General features: G+C 42.4%; 1 long non-coding RNA gene across 3 annotated transcripts in view; it reads right to left on the bottom strand.

Moving 5' to 3' along the window:
* Positions 1-26,295, bottom strand: part of LOC309339394 — a 239,767-nt gene that overhangs the window by 132,976 nt on the left and 80,496 nt on the right. For 2 of the 3 annotated variants that reach the window (XR_014155293.1, XR_014155294.1), the window contains exon 3: positions 10,378-10,477. This is a non-coding gene — a long non-coding RNA (uncharacterized lncRNA). Of the gene's footprint in view, positions 1-6,914; positions 7,563-10,377; positions 10,478-26,295 lie in introns of those variants that run through there. The other variant, XR_014155295.1, reaches the window with a different exon arrangement.

Genomic DNA, 26,295 nt, shown 5'->3' with positions numbered 1-26,295 from the left:
AGCAGTATTAAAAAATTCAAAACGCATGCAAAAAGAGAACTTATGAGAAATTCTCACACCACCGTTCCTGGAAAAAGTTGTACTGGCATGATAATTTCACATGCCATCCCTCCATCTCACTTGACCCGGCAGTTTCAAACACTGTTATGCCTGCTCCCTTGTGTCCATTCCTAATACAGTAATGTGTGTTCACATCATGGGTTTCCATGGGGTGTTTTCCAGGAGGACAAGCAAAGTAAAACATGGAAAAGGAGGACCAGGCCAGTTTCTCACCAAAATTGTGAAGAATACTGCTTCTACTTTTTTCCTCATACCTCAAGTTCTACAAATGCTGGAACTTGCTCTCTATTCTAAGCAAGCAAGCAAGCAAACAAACAAACAAACAAACAAGCTGGGAATTATGGTTCAGGGGTGATCTCCCCTGCCCCAGATGCCCTTAGCTCATGATGGTATTGGTATGCTTATAAACAATCCAACTTACAATACCTGCAAAAAGTTTTGGGCTGGACATAATGCTTTGTTTCCAAATGGTGCATGTCCTAGAGCTTCCTGCTGAAATCCTGTAATATTTCATAGCACAAATGTTCCGGGTTGGGTGGGTGGGGGTTGTCCAGCATTCGTTGCACTATAGCATGAGACTACACCTCCAAACAGCAGTGACAGGGTAGCACTGGGGAAGCATTGCAGAACCACTATTGGGATGGTGTGTGGACAGTCCACTACTGCATCAGTGACATGCATCAAAATACACCCCCCTTAAAGCCAGCAGTCTGGAGGAGCCCTTTTAGAATACAGGTGGCTACAGGTGGCAATGACAATCACACTCTCAGTTAACATAGGAATAATGTACTTGAGAGCACCCAAGAAGGGTGTGTGTGAAAATTTGAGCTTTTTGCTTGCCTGCTTCCTGCTGAACCCCTAATCTGTGATTAAAGCTTTAATCAGTTAATCGCACCAATTAACAGATTAAAGCTTACAGCTCTAATTACTTCTCATTGGCTATACTTCAGACACACACATTGCAAAGGAAGTAGAAAGATGCATCCCTGTTCATTTGCCTTTGAGGCGCTTCCATACTCATTCCAGAAGACATCTTCCCAGTACAGAAAATACCAGGTGTGGGATTTAATTAGCAACTTTTACAAAAGAAATATACTTGATAGACAATAATGCAAAATATCCAGCTGCTGCAAGATGCTAAATTGTTCCTTAATATTTATAGGGTTGCATGCAACATAGCACCAAGACTAAGATTTCATCAGTGCAAGGATTTCTGCTTGTGCAACAAAACCTTCTCTCCTGTTCCTCTTCCTGCATACCCCCTAAATCTGTTATCAGGGTTCTCCCGACCTTCCAGAGCAGATCTGGTGATGGACAGTGTGCATGTCGGAGGATGGTAGTGAAGTCCCACTGTGTTTGTGGGAATGCTTGCACTGGCTTCTGCTAGCACAATGGAATGGTTGAATTATGGCCACAATCAGCTGAATTCCAGTAGCATCTGGGCATATTCTCTGTGTATCCATAAGTGATCTCTGGAAGATCTGTGGGTTTAAGGGAACTCTCAACACATCAAATCCTTTATGAATTCTTTGAATGGCCTATCCCCCACCCCTATTCTAATGCAGTGTTGCCAGAGTTGAAAACATTGAATTTCAACCAAATCTTGGTGCCATGTTACCTGGAATGAAGCCAGAATTAATCTCTTGCTGCTTCCAAACACTACATACACAATTCTATTTCAGCACTAAATATACTTTTATTCTCTGAAAACCATCTGATTGATCAAGTGAATAAATAAACAAGCATATCAATTAATGCACTGGAACTTTGAGACGCACAAGTCAAGACTGAATTTCCTTCATTTAAAAGTTCATTAACAGAGTTGTGCAAAATGAGAAGGATGCAAATGTTGCTAACTTTAATTAAAACGTAGACTAAATCTAATGAAATTGTCATGATTGCAAAACTTATTTTATCCCTTTTTATAATAGTGTCATTTGTATCAACTTCCTACCCATCATCCCCATGAAAATTCAGGGCCCCCCCTTCAATTAAAAAAAGAAAACACTTTTGAATACACGTGTATACTCACATAACTGCAAACTTCTGATGGTGTAAATTAGCACACACCTAGCCAATCTAAGTAAATCAAGGGTAGAACTGTCTGTCTTGCCACTCAAAGGAGATTATGTGATCTTTGTAAGTATATGTCTATACTGCTTCTCACTGGAGAAGGAAACATGCAGGAGAATGGGACCTCAAACACAATGCATGAGCTTATCCACTGAGGGTGATAACTATTTAAACAGGCTGTATAATTGGCTATCTAGTACTGCAGTTTACTTCAACCACACTCCCTGAACCAAATCTCAGATCTTTTATGCCTGTGTCCAACCCCACTCCCAGGGAAGGATCAATCTCTAGTCATCACAATAGCTGCCCCTTCAATCCCACTGAATTTAGACACTGCCACCCACCTAAGGACTATGATACAAAGACCTTCTCCTGGAGTCTCTGTGGGTTCTGGTAAGTGATAATTGGGAGCACACAGCATGGGCAGGAGGAAGAGACTTTGTGTTCAGCCAATTCCTCAGAAAGTTCTGAAAGGCATTTGGCCATCACGAAAGCATTATCTTACAACTCCAGACATGTTGATTAATGGCAGAGTTCTGTGTTACAATTAATTAAAATGGCAGCCACCTGCATAATAAGTGGAACACAGCAAGCACAGTAAAGCAAGTAAAGGTGCTTGTGTGATAATTTTGATCTCTCTCTGTAAATGTGGATGAGATGCCCTATTTGGTCCATAGACAGGACTCCAGAATACAGTTCAGCATAAAGCATTCATGTCCTGTAATCCAGAACCCTACAGGTATGGGGGACCAGGCTCATCATCTTTAACTTGAAAAAGTGGCACATCGGTCCTAAACACACCATGTAGAATTCTGTCAGGTGTCAGCTGAAATGCATTAGCTTTATCGTTGTTCTATTGATCATTTTTGTACTTCATTGCTTTTTAACATGAATTGCCTTGAGATATACATTTATTAGATTATTATTTTAGAACACTTGCCAGTTTAAGAACAGAGTTAATGCAATTTCCAACAAGCTAAGGCTGATGCCTTGACAGACATCTCCCAAGATCAGCAATAATGTTGTGCAGTGTCACAAATTGTGCTTGCTTACAACTTACTGTATTTTTCGCCCCATAGGATGCACTTTTTCCCCTCCAAAAATGAAGGGGAAATCTGAGTGCGTCCTATGGGGTGAATGCAGGCTTTCGCTGAAGCTTGGAGACCGAGAGGGGTCGGTGCGCACCGACCCCTCTCGCTCTCCAGGCTTCAGGAAAACATCCGCAGCCTAGGCAGCCCTGCAGGAGGTCCCGCAGGGCTGTCTAGGCTGCGGATAGCAGCTTGCTTCCTGGAGCATCGGGCGCCCTGAAAGCAGAGCGAACGGTGCTTCAGGAGCGCATCCGCAGCCTGGGCAGCCCTGCAGGAGGTCCGGCAGGGATGTCTAGGCTGCAGATAGCAGCCTGCTTCCCCGGAGCGTCGGGCGCCCTGAAAGCAGAGCGCCCGGCGCTTCGGGAGCACATCCGCAGCCTGGGCAGCCCTGCAGGAGGTCCGGCAGGGATGTCTAGGCTGCGGATAGCAGCCTGCTTCCCGGAGCGTCGGGCGCCCTGAAAGCAGAGCGCCCGGCGCTTCGGGAAAACATCCGCAGCCTAGGCAGCCCTGTGGGAGTTCTCCGCAGGGCTCCCCATGCTGCGGATAGCAGCCTGCCACCCGACAGGCGGGGCGCCCTGAAGCAGAGCACCCCGCGCGCCGGACAGACATCCGCAGTGTGGAGAGCCCTGCAGGAGTTCCCCGCAGGGCTCCCCACGCTGCAGATAGCAGCCTGCCGCCCGGCGCGCAGGGTGCCCTGAAGCAGAGCGCCCCGCGCGCCGGACAGACATCCGCAGCATGGGGAGCCCTGCAGGAGTTTCCCGCAGGGCTCCCCACACTGCGGATAGCAGCCTGCCGCCTGAGGCAGACATTGGCCAGCCCCAGAAGCTCGGGGGACAGCAGGGAGGCGCAGCGCCGTTCCTCGACCTGGTTCAGTTTCCCCGACCTGCTTTTGGGGGGGAAATAAAGGGGGGGAAATTTCCTTTATTTCCCCCCAAAAAAACTAGGTGCGTCCTATGGGACTGAGCGTCCTATGGGACGAAAAATACGGTAACTTCCATGCACCTACATTTTCCTTGGTCTTTCAGCACAAAATCCAGGTGGATTTGCTCTGGACCTGTACTGTTTTATGTAGCATCTGAGCCTTACTTTATTGCTAGAGGAATCTCTATGTGAGTTGACTCATGCCAGTTGGTTACTTACAGTACATAAGTTGACACAATGGCTGTGACTCAGCAGTTCCAGCATAGAAATCCTGTGTTTCACATAGTCAAGGGCTTCATTTCTATCTTCTGTGAAAAGCTTGCACACATGCCGACAGGTACATCACTGTGTGCACATCAAAGTCACCACTTGAATTGTGCCTAATTTGCACAGTGTATTTTTAAAAGATTGACCTGTGTCTGTTCCTACCTCCTTATGGAATTCCAATGTACTCGAACGTTGTTCTGTTAGCCTCATCCAACTTGGTAAGAGACTATGGAAGTTTGGTCCAGCAACATTAGTGGGGGCACATTGGCTACCCCTGAACTAGACCCTTAAATATAGTGGAACAAGGCAGAACACAGAAACTTTCTAAACACTTAAAACTACTTGGCCACAGATGGAAGCATCTGTTTCTGTCCCTCAGATGTTGCCCACTGGAAAGCTTTCTTTCATGTAGCATTTCACTCTTGGGAGATTTTTCCTCCCAACCAACCCCCCTGTACAGGCTAAAATGGCCAACACATGGGAATGCATAGGACATCTCTAACTAATGAAAATTGTACGGCTCTGTGAAGATAGATTTTTTCCAGTGATGAAATCAGCTCATAAAAGTCAGACCTTTGGTAACTGAAAAAATCTGGTTTGTGGTGGCCATTTTGGACCATCAGAGTGTGAATACATGCTAGTTCCCCCCCCCCAAAAAAAAAAATCAGTGAAGGACAATGTATCCTTGTTTCCATACTGTTCATTAGTTTTGTAGCTTAATTCCTATCTCTAGTTAGCAGGGGCAAGCAGCTTTGTTCATTCAGCAATTGAAGTTGAATTGCCCTGCCACAGATCATGTGAGTTTGTTGCATGAGTGTTGCCAACTCATTTCTCCTTGAGACCAAAGCATTTGCCTGCCAGCATGGCATTGTCCTTCAATGCTCAGACACATCTGGAGCAACGAGCTGTGAGGAAATCGCCAGTATAAGCATGGGGGGAGGGAGATTTTGTAAGTTTTTAGATCAGAAAGGTGAAGGGGCGCAATACAGAATTAATGGTGGTCATTTTAGCCTGATTTCAGAGTTACCATATTGTATGTTTGCTACCAGAGACACCACTGAATTATATAAGCCCCCTTCATACCTTATCTTACATGCATCCACTTTACGTGTTGATGGAGTGGTATCATACCACTGACCTTGCCCTGACACTGCCATGTCCCACTGGCCCTGCCCCACATAGCACTGAAGATCTGGAAAGAAGCAACCTGTAGGCATACAGTTGTATGCACATGTGTGGACCATGCAACTGGGAATCCTAATTGTAGCAGGTTGTGTGGAACATCTACAGGCATACAGCTGTACATATGGACCTTCAGCTCCATACAAGGAGGTGTTGGGCCGAGACAGCAGGGCATAGTGATGCCAGAGCTGTGATTCTGCACCTGCTCCATAAGTAGTATGAACATGTGAACACTGTATGAAAGGAGCTATAAAGATAAAGGTAAAGGGACCCCTGACCATTAGGTCCAGTCGTGACCAACTCTGGGGTTGCGGCACTCATCTCCCTTTATTGGCTGAGGGAGCCGGCATACAGCTTCCAGGTCATGTGGCCAGCATGCCTAAGCCGCTTCTGGCAAACCAGAGCAGCACACGGAAACACTGTTTACCTTCCTGCCGGAGCAATACCTATTTATCTACTTGCACTTTGACGTGCTTTCGAACTGCTAGGTTGGCAGGAGCAGGGACCGAGCAACGGGAGCTCACCCCATCATGGGGATTCGAACCGCCAATTGGCAAGTCCTAGGGTCTGTGGTTTAACCCACAGCGCCACCCGTGTCCCTGAAAGGAGCTATAGAGTCACCCTAAACCAGTAAGGGAAACCCACCTGTGGAAGTAGGATTGGGTGAGGAGAACAATTGCAGCAGATTATGGACTTCTGAATCTACGCAGTGATGATCTTCTAGGTTCTTTTGGGTATATGTTGCAATCTGGATGGGATTTCACATCTGCATCAGGAGCAGGGCTGACCCTACCATTAGGAAGAATGAAGCAGCCACTTCAAGGGCAAATGCTAGGGGCAGCAGAAATAGTGATAACTGCCACTCCCTGAATCCTCTCCCCAGTTACTTCCATCCTCCTAAGCTAACACTAGCAATGTTTGCTTGGTGCTGACTTGAGAAGGCAGGCTGTTTTACTTAGCCATCTTCTCCCAATGCATCTTCTCCCATCTTCTCCCAATGCATCACAGACAGCACCATTGAAAAGAACCCTCAGCAAACAAGCGGGCAGGGAAGCAACAACCTGGTCCATGAACTTTATCAGGCACTGCACACATTGCTCTGCCTGTGCGATGCAGTGGAAAGACTGTATTGGTAGACATAACTGATGGTGGTGAGGAATTATGTCGGATCTCAGGTTGATCAGTGAGTAGATGGTTTTACTAGATGAAAACTTTGGTCTTTCTGAAGGATGAGTGGAACATATATAAACCCTATCCTTTTTATTATAAGTCCAGAAATGAACGCAGCATCCCATAACCAGGGTGACAACTCAATGCAAGGCAAACCCCCACCCCATTGGTTTCCTATAGGAAAATGTTATTGCCTCTTTAATGGCAGTCCACCTTGCCCAGTATTATGTCTAACTTAGGAATCAGAGGATGGAAAGGAGGGATATATATGTTTTATTACTTTTACAACTATACATGTAGAGGGTTTGTTGTTGTCTTTTAATGTAAATCTTCTGCAAGAGGCGATTTACAGCAAATAGAAGCACAACAATCCTAAAGAATGAGCATTTTGCTTTCCGAAACTAAAGTATAGTCAAGCTGTGTGGCTTAAGGTACTGGTTCACATTTGCATTCAGAATCTGGAATTTTTTTCTGCAGCCAAAAGCTCAGATAGAGGGTGGGGAGTACAATGTGTGGGCTTGTGCAAGTGCAAATACAAAAGGTCACTGTCTCATCTAGAGAAACAATAAGATTAGTGCTTTTATCACTCATTTTTTGCTATCCTGCACTGTTCTGTAAACACTGTTGTATAACTTTGCCTCTTATCATCAGTCAACGGGATCTGCTTTTGTTGAAAGAGCGTCAATCACAAGGGTTTTGCCATTCATATACTTAGCCTTATAGCTTCAGGGACTGGGAGTGGGGGGAGGACAGGCTTTCATTCAGCCTACAATAGGTGGCTCTGTCACTGTTAGAAAAATGCTGTGAGAGGAAAAGGAATCGTCATGGATAGTGTAACCAAGAGTTCACTTGCTCTGTCAAGCAGATTAAGATAAAGCTGAACGAGGTCAAAGCTATTAACATTTAGACTACAGGGTATATAACCAGTTAGCATCTAGTTAGACAGTGGGTTTTTAATTGGAGAGTAGCTTCCTTCTAACATTATGTAAACACTAATATTAGCTGAAGCCTGGGTGGTCCCATCTTTACAACCCAGAGGACATATTTGATGCACATCCAGCTCCAAATTATCCTTTATTAACCAAGCCACATTTGAATTGTAAATGAGTCCTGTCCCTACCACCCCACTGGCAGACAGAAAGCTTCAAAGTCACAAAAAACTTTGGCTTCCCATTTGTTGTCTGCAAAGTCAAATTCTCTTTTGCAGAACATACTTGGTCTTGATCTTATTCTATATTCTATTGCTTTTCTAGAATTTATTTGTAAAAAATAATAAGAAGAAGAAGTGAATTTTTCGCTCCGTTCTTACAAGGCTGGTAATTCCCTCTGTGTGTATGGTGGTGGGGGTGAAAACAATGTCATGAACCTACCCAGACCCATCATCTGAGGCCCTTCTTCATGTGCCTCCTCCGTGAGAGGTCAGGAGGGTGGCAACTTGAAAATGGGCCTTTTCTGTGGTGACTCCCCACTTGTAGAGGTCCACCTGGCACCTTCGTTACATATCTTTATGTGGCAGGCAAAAACATTGCTCTTCTCCCAGGCCTTTGGCTAATTAAACAATCTATGGCCTTTTAAACTGGGTGGGGGCTGTTTTTGTTTGTTAATATGTTATGTATTTTTGTGTTTTTATATTGTAACCCACTGTGCAATCCTCAGATAAAGGGTGGTGTAGAAATTTAACAAATAATAAAATAATAATAATGTGTGAAATGAACAAATGAAATTTAACAAATACAGAGGCGTGTACGCGCATGAACCCAATTTATGTAATCTTCCGCAACTGTGCATTTTTCACATGCAAGGTCAGCCAAGTCGTGCTGAAGGACATGGGAACGAGCCTTGGTGCTAAAGAACCACAACACATAGATACGCACACACAGGGCCAGCCCTACCATAAGGCAGAATGAGGCAGCTGCCTTAGATGGCAGATGCTGCAGGTGCCAATAGCTCCCACTATTCACCAAGCACCTCCTAAGCTAGCATGTGTCCCATAAGCTAGCCTGCTGGCCTCATATACACTGGCAAATGTTGTCCCATCACTAGTAAGATTCAACAGCCAGTGTGGTTGAATTATGTATTTACTCCAAGGAGCATAATGTATTGGATCAGCCCAGTACAGACACAACATATGCAATGTTTAATATGAAGAAATGTTCGGGGGGGGGGAGAGACCACCTACATCATTTTTGCAGTAGACATATTCTCATATGTAGGCCTCCATTCATATGAAGCTGTCGTCTATTGGTTGCTGAAGACATTTTAATTCCAGAAAGCTTTTGTAATGCTAAATAATTGACATTTTATTTAAAGGTTGTGTTTTATCTGCTGTTTCTCTGCCTCTGGTGTGTTGTTGTTTTTCAGTATTTTGATTAAATAGATTTTTATTAAAGATCTTTAAACTTTTAAGGATCTTTCTTCCGTTTCTCATGAATAGTTTCTAGCCTCATCACTAATATAGCATATTTATTCAGCCAAAATATGGTTAACCATAAAAATCTGCAAGAACTTTGAAAATGCATGCCTGTAGTGGATTTCCTGTGGGTTCCCTTCTCTAGTAGGTACACCTTTTATACAGTGAACTAACCTAGAGGGTAAAACATATCACTCACATCTTTAAGGGCTCATAGCTTTCACAGAACATAAACAACTAACAAAGTACATATGGAGAGGACTCAGCAAACAGAGCAGAAAGTAATTTGTTCTCAATTTAGCAATACACCACCCAAATAGGAAATCTGGAAAAAATAAGCATTTGGGTGTTTGTGCAGTTGTTCCACAGCCAACTCACACAACCTTGGGGCTTATGTTGGCCGTTTCAAGTTGTTATGTGTGTCATTTCCCTGCCTACAGCCAAGCAATCTGCTGTTGTATGTAAGATTAAGTCTGTTGCACACACCCATAACTTAGCCTACTTATCATGAAGGGTATGTCTTCCTGCCTCTGAATTCCAGTTGTTGTGGAATAGGAAGAGGCCTATCGTACTCATGTCCTGCTAATAGATTTCCATGTTAGGTTTCTGTGTGTTGCCACTGTGCAGTGCTTTGGAGTCACAAGACTCTGTTTTGCTTTCCAGAGATTCCAGGCTATTGGCAGTCTCACGGAAGACAGGAGACGGATGTAATGTTACTGGTTTCCTGTTCTTTTGTTTTCCAGTTGCTCTCTGCTCTCACAGAGAGAGGATGTTTCTTTTCTGTCTGTGTAGAGAGAAATAAAACTCTTTAGCCATGTAGCTCATCCTATTTCGTCCTTCCCTGTGTGTTGGATACTCTGCGTAATGGGGGAATGTGCTTGGAGCCTTATCAGAGGCTCAGGTCGTTAAACATTGTCAGAGGCGATTCCGGAGGAGTCGCTCGGTCAAACGCAAGTCCGACGTTCCCATCAGCAACCCGTTGGCTACTGTGAGAACAGAATGCTGCACTAAATATGCCTTTGACCTGATCCAGAAGGTTCTTCTTATGTTCTTGACCAAAAATTTAGCTTTTGAATGGCAGGCAAAAAAGCTAAACCCTATCCCTGGAAGTGACTGCATACAGCTTGCAGTCAATACGCAGGTTGCCAAAATGTACAGAAATTTCAAGTGACCATCATAAATTTAATGGAAGCATGAAAGACTTACATTGTAGTTTCTAGTCACTTTTCAGGGGGCTTGACCTATTGCACTCATGTCCTGCTTGCGGACTTCCCAGCAGCAACTTGTAATTGGCCAAATCCAGCCCCTAAGAAAGAAAGAGAAAAGCGGGGACATTCCAAGGTTTAATAGTCTAAATATAAGTAGAAATGCATTAAGAGAGTGGGGAGAGTATATTTAAATAAATGAGGAATTAAGAAAAAATAGATTAAAATCCAAGTCTGAGTAGAATACAGGGTATTCTACTTAAAATCCAAGTTTGAGTAGAACACACACACACACGACCCATCACTGTTCATTTTAGGTGACCTCTGCTTGAGATATCAGTGCGCAGCACAGAATATTTTATTAACAAGCCAATAAGAGTTTGGAAGGGCATATATCAAACTGCTGTAGATACCACTTTCCCCAGTCATCATTGTTGGCAGGATGGAGACAGATGCTCCCAGAGCATTTAATAGCTACAAATGTTTTCAAGTTGCTATTTGTAAAAAGAAAAGGAAAAGAAAGAAAAGGCATGTTCCTCCTTGTACTCCGGAGAAGGCAGGCAGCTCTTTGAGTCATCACAATGATCCTGCCTTCATCTTATACTTTAAAGAAGAAAATGTGAAGCATCTCCAGATGTTTTCAAAAACAGGTCAAAGCAACTACCACCAGCTGAGCTTCTCCTTCTCTTTTACTTTACTTTTTTTTATTTACGGAGTGCACAAAGTAAACACATCCATGTATTCCTATCCTTCTTACAAACCATACATAAATGCAAGCCATTTCTTAAGAACTTCAGATGTGTCTATAACAATATCATCTTTCCAAGTCACTAATGAAGTTGGAAAAAAATACCTTGCATCCAACCTTTGTATAACATTGATCCTTCAGGCTCAAGCATCTTCTTTCTATTGAAATCTTGAAGGATTTCTTCCTGTTGTCCTATTAATGTTCAAAAGAGACATTTTCCAAAGAGATTCAGACATCTCTTTAGTCTCAAATGATGCATTTTAATGAAATAGCTTCATTATGTTTTCAGGGCTTCACAAATACAGATACACAAGAGTTAGTCAGAACTCACTTATGAAAGAAGGGTGGCAACCATTTGAGTTATCTTCCTCAGTTCTTAGAAAAAAGAATAACTTCAGTCTGTGTATTACAGTTAGCTGGAATTTCAGCTAATATCGAAAGCCTTAATCTAACATCACTTACATCCAACAAAAACACACTATACATAGCCACAGACACAAGCAAACAAATGAGAAGGCTCATTTTATTTGTCTCAGTTCAAATTTGGGGGTTCAAAACTTCTGCCAAAGTCTGATCTTGCAAAATGGTATTTTTTAATAGGGAAGTTGTTTGAAACAAACCGATGTGTTAATAATGGAAGTGTATGCATTTGGAAATCGGGTTTTCGGCAACAATATTTTACCCGGCAAATGAAAAAAGCCATAATAGGAGTGTTACAAGTTATTGCTACATAATGATTCATCCAAGTTGTTGTTAAAGCTCAGTTTTCCTTCTTTACAGGCCTCATTGCTGCTGTAAAAAAAATGAAAGTGATGGCAAAAAAGTCAAACAGTGCAATGGCCCCATTACTGACAGAAGTTAGTTTTATGATTGTGCTGGGCCACTAAGAAGCCAATGCAGTGTAGTGACAAGACAGCCCAATTTCACTGCATGCTAACTCAAATGCAAGTCTCACTGTAATCCATGCACCTTACCCACATGAAGGTGTGCATAGCTTGGCAAGCTAACAGCAGTTGTGGAAAACTGGAGTGACAGAACCACCATTACATGCATAGCTCCAGAAGGGGTGCATCAGTTTCAGGGCTGGCACAGCAGAGAGGCCTGAGGGTTTTTGAGGCCCCATCCCTACAACACCCTGTTTCAGGGCATTCAGCTGGCTTGAAGCAGAGGACTCCCCCACTGATGCTCTTTTTCACTAGCTGAGACTGCCGGAAAACCTAAGAACTGCAACCTAAGAAGCACACCTGTGAACCAGGATCTGCTGTGCTCTCCTCTCTGGTACTACGAAAGCCGAGTCAACATTTCCAGGATGATACTCCTCAGAGAAAATGTCTGACCTTTCCTTTTTCTCCCCGCCCCCCAAGAAGATCACTTTGCAGAATTTTACCTGAATATTCTCCACCATTTCCTTGCCCCACAATGACTGTGGATGGAAGATGCAAGATAGTGGGCCAGATTGCTAACGTAGTTGTTATGCTTAAAGCTGCACAAACAAAATGAAGGCCAAAGTTTCCCCAACCATGCCCTAAACAGGTATGTCTATCTCAAACAAGATGTCAGTGATGGTTTCCTTTGTGAACATACAAATCGCTAGAAGACTACTTCAAAGGGGTATTATAACAGAGAAGCAGAACCAGGAGTTGTCATTGTCCCACTGCATGCAATAATCCACTTTTTAAAGTGCTATGAGTCACTTTTGTGGTTAATAGGCATTCACATTTTTTTAAAGGGCCATTAGGCGCCAAGGAAAGGAAATATTAAATAGATCTCCTAATGGACTGTAAATCTTAGAACATAAGAGTTATTCTGAAGTTTCAATCCAGTCCAGCTTCTGGAGATGGCTCTTTAAAGCTTACCATTGATAAGAGTTTACTTGTACTAGGAGATTTAATTTTATGGAGGTCTGTTATACATTTCCTTTATGTCCCACACTTTACGAGCAAGTTCTCTGTACATGAAGGCACTGAAATCCACCACCAGAGAACTTAGTGCATTAATTCACTTGATCTGTAAAACACAGTTCACTCACATAGAGCAGATTAAAGACCTAGCAAAAGGGAGCAAGCTGGCGAACCAGGAATTAGATACATCATGTTGGAACTATATCTTGTAAAGCTTTTTTCCAAAATAAGTGTCAAAATCTTCCAAGCAAATCTAGTCCTCTACTGAAAACCAAAGGGATTTCTCAGTTACATGTAAGATGGGACAAATTCAAGCTGACTGCAGGTAGTTGTAGGACTTCAAGTTACCGCCCCCCCCCAAAAAAAGAAAACAACCCAAAAAATGTTAAACCTGCAACACTTGAACAGAGTACTTGGCAAACCCATCATTGCTTCTACTAGCATACTGCATTTATTTAACATGAATAGTGTAGTCAAACAGAATACAAACGGGAGATGTTACATCCCAAGGACCAGGATATATGTTACTATCTCCCCATGTATTAGAGTGGCCAGATGTAAAAGAGACCAGGCACTAAATTTAATGTTTTTGTAGAAGACAGAATTTTAGCTGGTATAGCCAACATGGCAAGCTACACCCGTTCAACTTCCGCCTTCTACACAAGTATTACAGATGCAGGAGCCCTATGCTATTTTCTATCTCATCCCTCCGCCCATGCAAATTTACTCAGAAGTAAAGCCCTATTACGGCATCCCCCATCACACAAGTGAGAGGCGCATGGACTGGCCAACAAGCATGTGGCAGAGGAGCTGAGGCCACAGAGCTGGCCCATGAGGCGAGGTGAAGCGGCTGCCTCAGGCAGTGGAAGAACAAGAGGCCCCATCCCACCTGCCCCACTGCTTCTGCTGCCAGCAGAAAGCCCCCTCTTGCCATGGGGCATTCCAGCACACAGCGTTGCTGCTCATTTTCTTCACTCCTTGTGAAGCGTTTCCTCTTTTGCCAAGTTTGGTGAGGGGGGTGTTCCGGCATGCAGCGTAAGTGGGGGCTGCAGCGTAGCAGGAGGGCAGGAAGTAGTACATGCCCATTTTGCCTCAGCTGGTGAAATGGGACATGCCACCCCTGTGGTGCCAGGAAACATGCCTACACACACACACACACACACACACACACACCCCCATCATAGCACTGTAATTATGTGAAGGGAAATATCCAAATATGGCTTAAGACTCCTTCAGTTCACACAAGAGCACTTCCAAATATGACTTTGTTTCTTCAAAAGCATTTGAGGTAATAACATTTAAAGGACACATTTTGCACACAAGAGGTTCTAGTTTCAATCCCCAACATCTCCAAGTAAGGCTGAGAAAGACTGAAATCCAGAACTGCTTTCAGTTGGTGTAGAGTAGGTTTCAGGCAGTAGCTAGATAGATACCCACAAACATTTATTTAAACACTTATATCTTTCTACTGCTCAATAACTTAAAACACAACAAATGGCAATTAAACAATAAGACCACTAACAATCAAAACAATTTCTAACATACTCAGGCCATTTGGGGAGAAGAGGAAGGAAAGAAAGAAAGAAAGAAAGAAAGAAAGAAAGAAAGAAAGAAAGAAAGAAAGAAAGAAAGGAAGGAAGGAGGGAGGGAGGGTGGGTTGGTTGTCAGGAGTACAAATAATTGTCATTTTTCAAATCTGGTAGAGAAACAACAATATATTAGCACACAATACTGAAGTTAAAATGTGATCAATGTACAAGACTATTGTGCTGGACTTGTTTATTTTTTAATGCTTTTGTGTTTTTGTAAAATAATAGCACTTTGTGGGCAGCCATTTTTTCAATTACTTTTACAAACAACATTCTGGTTCTGAAGTATGAAAGCATGATTATGAGAAGCACCAAAATAACCCTTAAAAAAAATATATACACACAACCTGGAGGATTGTTTTTTCATACCAATAAACTTTTGCTCCATTGGGAGATATTCTGTACACAGAGCAGTCATTAGCTGTCTAAAGCCAGGTCATGCCTTCCCTCATTAAATGACTTTCTGTTTGGAGGACATTGGATTGCTTCAGTTACCAGTGAGAATATGTCAGTCTTTATTTCCTGCAAGCATTGCCTTGCCTAATGGAAATGCTAGCCTTTCATGTATATTTCCTGGAGAGCTAAAGAATGTTAATGACGGTGAAGCCTATGCCACACTGTGGCTGGGTTTGTCAAAGTGGCTGGGGCAGTGGACAGACGTCAGCAGGATACACACATGCTAATCAAACCTCCATCGGGGCTGCTTACAGAAACAGACAATTAATTTATAGAGCTCCATCCTATGCCTAGGGAATGAAGAACATATGAAGACAAAATGAATTCCCAAGGTCTGTAAAATGTTACTAGGCTCCCCCAATGCTTTGGGGAGTGTTTGAAACAGAAAAAGTTTGTGTGGGGGTGGTGTGCTAACCTTGTGGAAACCGACATCTTCATCACAGACAACTGCTTCATTTATCTGAAAAGGCTTGGTGTTGTTGCTTTTCTCCAAGTATAGGAATTCTGACGCTATAGCTATCATGTGCCTGACTCTTAAAATGACCCTGTGGTGCCCTCAGGAATGAGGCAGCCAAAATCCTTTTCAACTAAGGGAGGAAGTAGTGGGGTGCCAATCACAAGACAACAACACATTACAATGACTGGCAGTCATGGTTAGCAAGCAATGAAATATTTTTTTCTCATTTCTCAATCTCCTGCTACTGGAAAGGGAGGGGGTGGGTTTTAGAAGGCTTTCTGGATGAAGAAGCGTGAACAAAAACCAGCTCACAAAATTGCACAAAATCAGTGTTTCTTATGTCTTCTCTAGCATTACAAGTTTCATATGATTCCATTATTGAGGGCCACCTATACTGCATGTCAAAATGTAGGTTGAGTATTTTATGGCAGCTGGAGTTGAGCTGAACGTATTTCAGGAGGTTGCTGTGTAATCCTGATAAGGTCTTGACTGTCACCCATCCCCTCAGCTCTTCCACAAGCCCATGTTTCCAAATCAGTGACACTACTCTGAAGAGACCCATACCTTATCAGGGTTTCACACAGGGAGCAGGTGAAATCTGTGCTTGTCTCCAAGCACACAGGCATATTAAATGGTGAAGGGAGAATGTGAGTTAAGGCAACTGCATAAGATCATATTCACTTACAAACTTACCAAGGCAATGTAAAACAGGGATGGGGAGCCCTTTTAAGCCTGAGGGCCATGTTTCCTTCTGGGCAACCATTTTAGGGGGCATCATATACCAGTGCCGCGTGGGGCCAGAAACGTAAGTAGGCAGAATATCAAATACTATGCTTAGTTTGAAGTGTTATATTGGAATGAATGGCACATATTATGAGGTTTTATTTAGCTTTTACTTATTACATTTCTATACCGTCCTTCAGCCAAGGATCACAGGGCAGTTTACAATATAAAAACACAGAAATGCATAACATAGTAACCAAACAAAACAAAAACCCACACATAGCATAAAAAGCTATCAATTGTTTAATTTGCCAAAGGTATGATTCTGGGTGAGATTCTTGGGGCAATCTAGGAAGCCTTTTAAAGTTAAAACACTTGTTTTAAGAATGAATTGTGTGCTCAGGAAATTCTGTGCTAAGGCACCGAGTGTGAGGGAATACACTTCTCATGCATATGTATGCAATGTATAGAGTCATTTTCACTCGTTTCATTAGCTGTTTAACACAATACCCCATTAAATCCCTTCAAGAGCTGCATTAGAGTTCTGTGGCAATAAGAAACTACAATTTAAAGTTGCATTATTCTAATAGTGTTATTGACGTTTTGAGGAAAAGCTTAAAAAGTAGGAAAGCATTGGTTGCATTGTGGAAATTCTCTTCAGGTGCAATCAACTCTGTGGTAAATAAATGATATTTATAAGTTAACATATTCATTGACTATTTAATTGAAAGGGGACTGAGCTTTTTTGCAGTTTTGCTTATGTTCAGTGGTGGAACGCTTCACTCCACGGAAGACTATGATCACATCTACTGTCTCTAAATCTCTTATTGAGGAGATACTTGAATGCTTCCCATTAGAGCATGATTGCACTCGTTTGTAGTTAAACATAATTAAAATAATGGTACTCGTGTTACCTTGGGTATATTACCCCCATTTTCAAGCTATCCTATGGAATTAAAAAGAAACTGCACTTGTGGCAATTGAAACGATGAAGAAGAAAAGAAATTGGCACATCATTGGATTCTGTCAGCTACATAAACACATAAATCTCTCTTTTTTTCCATAAACAGAGCCCAGTCACACTTTTATATACAACCACAGACTGTATAGAAAGACTGTCTAATGTATTCTATCCCATTTTGTGTGTGATCACCACAATCACTTCTACATGAGTTCAGATTGGTGAGCCAAATCCCATTCCCATTTGCAATATCATTTACTCTCTCTGGAAATGACCCCATTCGCTTACAGGGAAGAATGTTCCTTAGAAGTGTTTCATGCATATTTAGCAGCCATTGGGAAGGTAAACTAAGAGGCTAGTCAGTGCTCACTGGACCATCTATATAGTCCTTTGCAGGAGACTAGATCAGAAGGGAATGCACTGCTACAAAGACCATATATCCAGGTCCAGTAGACATTCCTACGGAAGATGCTGGAATCTTCTATATCTGTCCACCTTAGAAGCTCATAGAAACTTTTTCTCAAGTAAGCAGTATACAGCAACTAGAACTCCATGTTTGCAAAAGTGCTTAAATAATATAGAGTCCAGAGAGAAAAGAAATCCCAGTAACATTTTTCTGAGGAAATGGAAAAAAAGCAGTATACAATCTGAGATGAAATAAACAGAGAAGTTTTGTCTTGAGGCCTTGAACATAGCAAGTAGGCATTCAACTAAAAATACAGAGGAGACGCTCCCTCAGAACTGCACAGCCAATCAGGGCATACAGTACAGCAGCAAACATCAGGCCACTCTGCCTGGCAACAGTTCCACCACCACTACCGCTCTTGGTTAGCTGACTTACTGATAACAGATTACCCTTAAGTCACAAACTGGCTGATCTCTGGTGTTGCATTTCCAACAGACCCAGACATTTTGGTTTGATGCGTCATACCTAGGTTTGTCTGCTGCAACCTAGAAATTGGCTTCTTTACATTCTCTGATTAAGAGAGAGATCAGTTGTTTATTCTACAGCCTGTTTTCACCTCCTCCTTTCTGTTGTGCTGACCAGCACACCTGAAATCATGCTTACTGCAGCAGGCAGGGGGAGATAATAGAGTGAAGGGCAAGAGTTCAATCCATTGGGGAATGCTACAGTTGACCAAGGCTCTTGCTTGGTCAGGATTTTTAAAGAATAGCACCAATCCGTACCCATGCAGTTGCTTTTTGCAAAAGCAAAAGTGTTTTTCCCCCAGTAACAATCAGGAAAAGTATAATGAAGTTTCAGTGAACTCATTGCGAAAGAAAGAAAGAAAGAAAGAAAGAAAGAAAGAAAGAAAGATCCAGTTTTTACTTCTTCCTCGTTGGAGCAACTGGTGGATTTTTTCCCTCCACCTAACAAGAAGAGAAAGCTAAAAATGAAGCCAAATAAATGGTGTGCTTTTTTTCTTTGGGATTGTAAGGATATGTATTCTCCTTAACTTGCTGAGTGACATCAGCATTTCTAACATTGTTTAATGGCTGAGTGGTAATCCCTTTAGGAAAACATCTAAAGCCTTACACAAAGCAACAGTCACATCAGTTCTGATTCACAGTCAGTGACTTTCTATGTCTTAATGTGCAGGGCTAAGATGCCGGTTATTTAGAAGAGGCTGGGTAATGAGGCCCAGACGGAAGAGAGCAAGTTGCAAGCCGTTTCACACCAAGGGTTGACACTATGCCAACGTGACGTGAGACTTTGTGGATTAGAATATAAATTATACTGCTGTTGCCTAGTTCATGCAGATGAACTCCAGTGCTAAGTGTGCTGTTTATACAGTTTTCATGCTAGTCAGACAAACTGAGATCAGTGGGAGATCCTCCTCCACCCAATATGGAGGGTAACACACCCATCTGCTAAAGATATTTTAAAAAGATTTCAGACACGTAGTTGTGTTACACTGGGTGCACGCCATGCATTTAAAGCACATTCCTTCCCCCACCTCAACGATTCCTGGGAACTGTACTATTATTATTATAATTGGCTGCCAGTTCATTTCTGGGCTGCACTAGCATTTAAAGCCCTAAACAAGTTGGCCCCCAAATATTGGAGAGTCACACACACACACCCCTCTCAGGTATCGAACACAAAGGAAGATAGGTGCATTGTGGTTCAACAGTGCTTGTAAACAGGCTAGACAACTTCTTGGTAACATCTGCAAAGAGTATAAAGCCTCTGGGGCAACGGTCTTGCCAAAAGAATATTTCCAAGCAAAATCGGCCTACAAGCAAATTCAAAAGCGAGCCAGACTGGAATGGCAAGCGAATCAATGGCGGGCAATTATAGAAGCCTCATCATCACGGAACTCCAGACAATTTTGGCTCCTGGTAAATAAAAGAACTAAAAGATACCCTTTAACTATCATTCCCGCCCCAGTTTGGGAATCTTACTTTAAAAATTACTTTGCCACAACTGACTGTATTGTTAACACAAGAGACGAATTTCAAGATAAGCTTCCCCTCTGGCCCCCCACCGATCCGGAAGACATCCATGACTTGATCGTTAAACTCAAAACAGGGAAAGCGCCTGGGCCAGACCTGATTCCGGCAGAAGCTATAAAATACCACGCGGACTGGTGGGCCAAAGTCCTGGCGACCATCTTCGATGCCGTTAACAACTCTGGAAAGATCCCGGAAGTATGGAAGGACGCTGTTATCGTTCCAATCCACAAAAAGGGCTCACCAGATGACCCAGGGGATTACAGAAACATCAGTCTGCTCTCAATAGTGAGGAAACTGTATGCCCGCTCCCTGTTGAACAGACTTATCCAATGGGCCGAAGAGAAAAAATTAATTGGGCCCGAACAAGCTGGATTCCGCCCAAAACAGTCAACAATTAATCATATTCTAATTTTACAGCATCTTGCCTGGAAATACTCCACCCCAAAGGGTGGTCAACTCTGTGTGGCATTCATTGACCTAAAGGCAGCATTCGATAGTATCCCCAGGAGCATCCTCTGGGAAAAACTCACCTGCTGGGGCATCGACAGAAGGCTTCTCTGGCTAATAATCAAACTCCATGAGAACTCAGCAGCTAGAGTGAGATTCACCCCGGAGGGTGATCTCACCAATTCAATTCCCATTAACAGAGGTGTCCGACAGGGTTGTATATTGGCTCCACTCCTGTTCAATCTGTTCATAAGCGACATGAGGACTCCCCTAATAGAGGCCCAAAAAAGGATTCATACACCCCGCCTAGCACTTTATCGCTGCCCTTTGTTACTATATGCGGATGACGCAGTCATTCTTTCTTTTTCTAGAGTAGGTCTCAGGAGGCCCTTAAAAATTTTTGGATCATATTGTAACACAAATTCCCTTACAATTAATTATGGAAAATCTAAGATCCTCATTTTCTCAAAGAGCCGGAAACTCCAAAATTGGAGAATTGATGGGAGAGTCATCGAACAAGTCTATAGATTCCAGTATTTGGGAGTTTGGTTACAACATAACCTTAGACGGAAGGCCCATGTAGCCTATGTTACAAATAGAGCCAAAGCTATCTCCTGGGCGATTTTGCGATTCTTCTTCACCGATGGAGCCCTTCATATCCCATCGGCGCTGAAAGTCTTCAAGGCCAAGGTGATCCCGACAATTGCTTATGCCATCTTAATTTGGGGGACTTTTGTCAACCTATCTCACCTGGAAGTTATTCAAAATTAGTTTTTAAGAGGGATTTTGAAACTGCCCAACTGTGTAAGTAATACAGCGTTACGCATGGAACTTAATACTGTATCCCTGGAAAATGCTCTGTGGAAGCACATACTTTGTCACTGGTTATCTCTATGGCACAATCTCCCAAACTTGTACTTGATACAATGTATGTGGAGAGATGATTTCCAGAGCCCATGGGTAAAAAAATTACAGCTGAAAATTACGGCAATGGGAATTTCCCCATCCAAATTACTAGAGCAGGACATAGTTCCCGCTAAAAGAACAGTAACCTGTAAACTAGAGGAGATGGACTTGCAGCAGAAAATGGTCTTGGGCAATGGTACCTGCTCACCTCTAAATCTTGGTTTATTACCCCTCTTAAGGCTCCCAAACTATTTGAATTCCTTAACTTCTTCAGCTCATAGATATGCCTTTGTAAAGGCAAGATTCAACACCTTCCCATCGAACGTGCTGAGAAATAGATTCTCCAATGGACAGATATCGCTCTTATGTGATTGTAATTGCGGGGCACCGGAATCGTTGCATCACATAATTCTTTACTGTGCTTTTCACTTACCGGCCAGAAGCAAGTTTCTTGCTCAATATCTAAAGGGAATTGCCGATGATACAATTGAAGCCAAACTGAGATATCTACTAATTGATGATGACCCCCCTAAGATCACTCATGGTTGCCAGATTTTTGATCAGCGTCCTATCCCTAAAGAAGAGAAACGGACTCCTGTGTGGCTCGGATAATCCCTTTAAACCATGATCTATGTTTTAGGATGTAATTAGGTGATATCACCATTGATATCCTTGATTAATTTATGAGCAGAGGGCGATGTTTAGGTTACAAATTTACTGTAATGTATGATGGTGGTCTTTGTTTTTGGTTTTGCTTTGGCTCCTGTGTGTCTTTTGTAAGTTTTAGCGATTTTCAATTTGGAGGTTTAAGTATATTATGTTGGTATGAAACTGTCGTGTGACGGGCCAATGGCCGTAATAAAGATCAATCCAATCCAATCCAATCCCTCTCAGGTGTTAAGATCAACAGAAGGGGCTCTCTTGGTAGTTCCACAATTTCTGTTGTGAGGGGTGGCCCAGAAAAGGGCTTTATCCGTGGCACCACCTAAGTTGTGGAATTCCCTCCCCACAGAGGTTCATCTAGCTTCTTCACTATACAGCTTTCGACAAATGATGAAAATGCAACTCTTTACTGCCTGACACCTATGATGTGTGTTTTCAGGGGCCAACCTATTCCTGTGACTGTAATCTGTTTTAACTCTGAGTGTTAAGTTATTGTAACCCACATTGGAACTTCCTGATAAAGGGCTGGCGGTAGTGGTGGTGGTGGTTTTGTTGTTGTCGTTGTATCTTATTCTGTGAACTGCACTGGGATCTCTTGATGAATGGCAATATATAAATTTATTTATTTATTTATTTATTTATTTATTTATTTAATAATTAAATAAATTGCCACCTTTATCAAACAGCTGCTGCAAAAACATGGGAGGCAGCAGTTACAAGTTATCAGTCTCTACAGCCACAGCAGGCACTGTGATTCTCCAGCAGTTTGACTTCATCCTCAGAGGTGCACTCTATTGTTTCTCAAGACAGACGGATGCACATTGGCTTTATTTATTTATTTATCTATCTATCTATTTATCTATCTACTGTACTTACTTACTTATTGTACATAGGTATAAACCACATCACAGTCTGAGGCCATCAAATTCAGTCCATAGTTGACTGGCATTCAATTGATGGGAGGCACCCATCAACAGAACAGAGAAAGAGGTCATTCTCTCTCTCTCTCTCTCTCTCTCTCTCTCTCTCTCTCTCTCCACCCCCCTCTCCCCACCCCAGAAATTTGCCTGTGCACCCCAAAGTCTGCTCTAGAAGTTGCCTCAGACCTCTGGGTCAAATTTAGGGATGGCAGGGGGACTGTAGGGGGAGGAGGGATCACAGAAAATTGCCTCTCTGTTCCAAACGGACATCAACCTGGGGTCTCCCTTTGTCCACCATTAATCAGAGAGCAGATATCTGCAGATCTCTCAGCCATTCACTTCTCCTAATGCTCTTGTTTTTGTTATTCTGGCATATCAGTCACTTGCTCATCCTGCACTATTTAGTTCCGTTGTTGCCTTTGCTGAGGAGAAATTTCATTTAAGGTATTAAAGATAGGGTGTGAGGAGATTGCATAAGTAGATGAGCTGTAAAAATAGCTGTAAAAGCTCCACCCTTAGATGATTTATTTCAAGGCACGTGAGTTAGGCTTTGAGAGAATGTTGTGGACAAAATGTGATCCACAAAGTGCCACTCCAGCATCCTTCAGTGGGAATAGCACCAGACAATGCAACCCACCCATAGATTGCAAATATTGCCCTTCATTCTGTCCTCCTCGATCAGAGCTGAAGGAGAAAAGTAGGTCTGAAAAGAAAAAGGAAATCCGGATAGCATGTTTTTCTCTTATCTGTATCAGAAACTGCCTCTAATCAGGATTAATATTACAACATTCCCCATATGCTTCAGTAGAAATATTTCCTAGGGTGCATCCATTTCCATATTTGATCTGCATTAATACACAAAATCCCCCTGAAGTTTGTTTCACGATACAAAAGATTTACAAATTGTATTCCGAGATAAATATGTTATTGTGATGTAAGGCTAACTCATGCTTAGAAATACAGATGAATGGGGCCCTCAGTCTGAGAAAGGTTCTCTGCCCCTGCTGTGGACTATAAATGATGCTCAGCAAACTATAGGGCAGGATGGAGGGCTAAACTCTCCAGTAGCAAATACAGGAGGGTGAGCTGGGCTTTGCTGCTGCATTCTAACTTGAGAGAAGAAATTCATTTCATTTCACATATAAGGTGGACCTACCTGACTTGCACTTTCTGAAACAAAGAATTCCTTCAAAGTTCACACATCTCCAAATTTTGCAATGCAGTTCTCCAACAAAAAATGGTTACAAAAATGTGTTTATTACAGTATAGCGCATAAATAAAAACATATGTTGATGAAACTAGCATACAAAAAGGACTGGTATTTGAGGAAATTCTTTGGAAAAATATGTATTTTAGGAAAAAATGCATATGAAACATTATATATTAGGAGAAATTCACACTAAAATACTGACAATTTTTCATGAGGACTTAAGAAAAACACCTTAAACTGATGGGGAAATGTGGGGGAACTAAAGATTGGAAAAATGAGAAACTAAGAGGAACAGTAAATGATAGATTCACTCATCCCTGATCCTCACCAATGAACAATGTACTATCCCAGGAAAGACTCTGAAGCAGATATTACAATTGTTTGAAACTGCCCTTAAGATGACTAAGGTGAAACCAACCGAAGGGAGCCGGCATTATCAGTGTAGGGATCCTAGAGTTGTCAGGGACCAGGAAGAATTAGCCTAGTTGTGAACTGTATAATGCCATTGCTGTGCATAGCTTCCCCATTGCAAAAGTTCCGCCCCAAGCACAAATTTTGAGGCAGCGCCAATGTGATATTGAGGCAGGGGCAGGATATGTAGCCCGCCCACCCCTGCTCTACATGTTTACCTCTCTGTTTGGAGCTACTTTGAGAAGAGGGCTTGAAAAGCTAGTGCTATTTTTCTAGAAAATGAGGTGCTGGAACTCACCATGAACGCCTCCCCAGTTCTCTTATAATGGCAATGGCATGCAACTGAGAGGTGTTGGAACTGAACTCTGGTTTGTTCCAGCTGAAAAAAAGCCCTGAGAAAACCACAGGTTTTTCTAAGACTTCCCTTTAACAATTATTGAAAATTGTAACCTGTAGAACTACAGGAGTTCATACACCACTGGTTTCCTGAGACAGGTTTAGGGAAGCTGGGCTGAAGAAATGCATGGCGAGCCCTGAAATTACTATTATTATTATTATTATTATTATTATTATTATTTCTTATCTGCCCTCCATGAGGTCACAGGGCAGGTTACAATTGAAAAATACAATATTAAAAACAGTTAAAACAGATTTGTGTTCAACAGGTCCACATTTCAAGCCACCCAAGAAAGACACGTGGATATGAAAATGAGCAAGAAATGTGCTTTATGTGCAGACAAAGGCCAAAACCAAGCACAAAGACAAATTGCTCTGCCACCTGGACCACTACTGCCCAGAAGAAAAGGCTTCAGTGTTCAGTGTGATAAATGCACGTTTGTTGCGTGCATTCCCGGCATCTTCTCTCAAGAGGGATCTCTTTTTCCCAGCAGTGGGACAGCAAACTCATACCCCGCTGAACTCCCATACTGTTCTCACTGGTCTGTAAAGCACACTGATGTGGCACTATTATCTAATTTTAAAACATTTAAAGCTTTTTACCTTCCGGCACCCATCTAGCCATTTTAATGACAAGCAGAAAAAGCCCTGTCATTCTGTAGGCTTTTCTGTGAACGAACTCATTTTATGGGTTTGGCATGCCTCCTACTGACTCCCACCCCTCAGGCCTGAGCTAAGCATCCATCTCAAGAAGTAGATGCTGGAGATGCTGGAGGCCACAGCTGTGTGGGCAACACAGCCTCCTCTGTGCCCTCTGAAGTAGCCTGCCTCCCTCAGTTGTTGCAGGGAAACAAACCAGTATTCAAGGAAGATTCAACTACCAGTTCTATCATCCTATTTGCATGGAATGCTAGAGGGGCATCATATCGGCCTTTGCCTGAAGCAGCACAATGTCTTGAGCCAGTCCTGCAACCCTATCATAACCTCTGCATTGAGATTACACCAGTGAAGCCACATTGGCTGATGAAAATCCAAATTCTACAAAGCCATTCTACATGAGACCATCTTACAGAAAAACTGAAAATTAGATTGGGGGGGAGTGTATTCCAAATGTTGCTGTTTTCCCCAAAGGGGCAGGAAACAGGGTGGAAAAGAGCAGATTAATTTGGATTTGATCGAAGGGTTTTTTTCCCCCACCCAACATTGAGCAAGTATTAGAGATATTTTCCTGGTGGTTAGAGGTTCAGGTTTCTGGACCATATTTCAAAGCATTTGGTTTATCAATACTAAAACAAAGCGTGACTGGCTCATTCAAAAACTGTAAAGGCTAACATCTTATACTACATTTTCACAGTAATTTACTCATAATGCATGCATCACATATTGCTGCTCAAAGTAAAACCTGTCATAATCTGTTATAGCATGTACCTTCTCCTGAACTTTTTAGACAGACAAATAGTCCAGAAGTCCCTGTTCTAATGGAACTAGAGGGGATCTTTTGATTCCCCCCCCCCCGAATTTGTTTTTTACTTTTTTCTTTCTCTGCGTCAACAATAACAGTACCTATCCTGCTGGTCATATTTCCACTGCCTCCTCAACAAAATTCCATACCACAGTCATGCATTGCACAGTCTTAAGGATGAATTGATTGGCCATATGCTGGCTTTTACAAAT

The sequence above is a fragment of the Podarcis erhardii genome, assembly GCF_964252035.2.
Source record: "Podarcis erhardii genome assembly, chromosome: 3".
Taxonomy (NCBI): Eukaryota; Metazoa; Chordata; class Lepidosauria; order Squamata; family Lacertidae; genus Podarcis; species Podarcis erhardii.
This window is presented reverse-complemented; position numbering and strand designations above follow the sequence as displayed.